At 34.3% G+C, this 2,365-nt stretch overlaps 1 pseudogene; it reads right to left on the bottom strand.

Annotated features, from left to right (window-relative positions):
- Positions 1-2,018: 2,018 nt before the first annotated feature.
- On the bottom strand, positions 2,019-2,137 carry LOC111737803 (annotated as a pseudogene).
- Positions 2,138-2,365: the final 228 nt, after the last annotated feature.

Here is a 2,365-nt window from a genome sequence, read left to right as displayed (position 1 = left end):
GCATAAGCTGAGATGATACATAGACCATAAATGAGCTGAACCACTAATTTCAAATTAGTTACAAATGATCTACTGACATAGCTTCAGTTAGCTATCACTTACTTGTCAAAATTATTTGCTACATCTCTAATATAAGAATATTAAGTATATAAATACACTTGAAATATAATATTGAATATAAAATATAATATTGAGTATAAAATAACATTTTTATACGTTCCTACCATGTTTTCTGTCATTCTATGTATCATCAGGATAGACTGGGGTATGCTATAATAACAGATAACCCCAAATGTCAATGACTTAAACAATGAAGTATTATTTGTTTTTGTTTATGCTGCTATTTGCTGTGGTTGTCTGTGGTTCTGCCCTGCTCCATATTCACTCTTGGGACCCAGGCTGCAGAAGCAATCCTTATCTGGGATATAACTGGTCCTGTGGCAGAGACAAAAGAGGCATGGTAGAACTATAAATGGACTTACATTTGTATTCAGGAGAGACACACATTACTTCTTCACAATTCATTAGCCAAAGTAAATCAAAGAGCCATTCCTCACATTGGTAGAGTGGAGGCATATAATTGTCTCATGAGAAGCAATTCAAGCTATATGGTCAAGGCTGCCATCAACACAGCAGGAAAGTTCAATTCTCTCTCATGGAGTAGCAGTGACTATTTTAAACCAGAATAGAATCTACTACATCCTGGTTCTGGAAGGGGTTTAAAATTTGAAAAGGTCTTTGACATGATCCAGTGCTGTACTGCAGTGCTAGTACATGCCTCGATTTGCTCAGTCTTCCAAGCCCTTGCTCTAGAGGTAATAGACAAAATGAATGATTTCATATGAAGATGTCTCTACAGTATACAGTATTTAGGGTATGTAAATCTTTGTCTTGCTCACACACACTTTATAAATTTTAATCTCCCCATGTCTTTTTTCCTGATTGCTATTGTAAATCTTCACATTGTAAAAAAGGTTTGCAGGGTAACTCTGCTCAAATGTGAGATCTGTGAAATGTCTTCTGTCTCTATGTATGTCTGCAAATACCCTTTGTAGTTTGGGGAAGAGGAGAAAAAAATTTGTAGGCCTCTGTAATTTTAGATGAAAAAAATTCTCCAAGTACTTTTATGTTAATTATAAAACTATCATACCTTTCTACAAAATCTATTTTTCCATGGATGTTACAACATTGAATTTTGAAGTTTAAATGTTTCGTGTTACATACAGAGATTCTATATAACCCAGTATTAAACGAACAGAAGCACAGAAATTCTTGGCATATTGTAGCAGGTAAAATGGCTTGGTGACATGAGGACAAAAGTAGAAAATCTACGGTCATATGAATGTATGGAGTGATTGTTGACTTTCAATTTTTATTTATCACTCCTGTATCTCATAAAAAGCAGCAATAATCTATCCAGTTACAGTGTCTAAGGCTAAGTTATACCTTACAATTCTCTGTCCTTATTAGATGGTGAATCTAATCTCTTGGCCTTGTATAGCTTGAACACCTGAAAGTCTTTGAATTATGTTTTTAATATGCTCACACCTTGCCATTGCTATCTGTAGAATTTTCCTTTTCTCATATATTAACATGTTTTCATGAGGGTAAATTTATTTTAATTTTACCTTCAATTCACACTAAATTAATAGAGTATATTCTCTGTTATAATAGCTTATTCACTTTTCTGTTTGCTTGAGTTTTTGCAAAGTTGATATTTAGGATTTTTTCATATTGTCTCTTAAGATAGCAGAAATGCACTGTCGCTTAGCAGTGTTGGCCCTTATTCTTCCCAGGGTCCAGGGAAAACTAAGTTCATGAACTTCAGTAGCAGTGTCTCCCCATCATCTAGGTCTGTGGTTAATGATGATAATTTTCATTAAATTATTCTAAGGCCTTTGTACATTTTTTTTTCTTTTTAATTTTTTTTTTTTTTTAGGCGAGGAAACAGTTGATCTCACAGACTGCAAGGACCTTGTCAGTTTACAATCCCTTATTTATTTATTTTTTTAGTTTTACGCCTACAGCTCCTGGTCTTCCTAGGTGATCTGCTATCCAAGTACTAACCAGGCCTGACCCTGTTTAGCTTCTGAGATCAGACGGGATCGGGCTTGTTCAGGGTAGCATGGCCATAGATGGCCTTTGTACATTTTAAGCTCTCTTCATAAACCTACGTTTATGTCCATTGAAGGTTGAATATATCTATAGTAACATAGTTTTCTCCAGGAAAGGAATATAATAAGGTACAATGAAGAGAGAGATTAAAAAAAAAAAAAGTCTCATTAAACTAATACAGCAGACTAATATAGATAGTCATATCATACTTTATTTTGGGTGTTGGAATGTGTCTCAGAGATTTTCACAC

The sequence above is a fragment of the Pteropus vampyrus genome, unplaced genomic scaffold (assembly GCF_000151845.1).
Source record: "Pteropus vampyrus isolate Shadow unplaced genomic scaffold, Pvam_2.0 Scaffold31, whole genome shotgun sequence".
In the NCBI taxonomy this organism is placed as follows: Eukaryota; Metazoa; Chordata; class Mammalia; order Chiroptera; family Pteropodidae; genus Pteropus; species Pteropus vampyrus.
The sequence above is the reverse complement of the archived record's forward strand: the minus strand, read 5'-3'. Positions and strand labels throughout refer to the sequence as shown.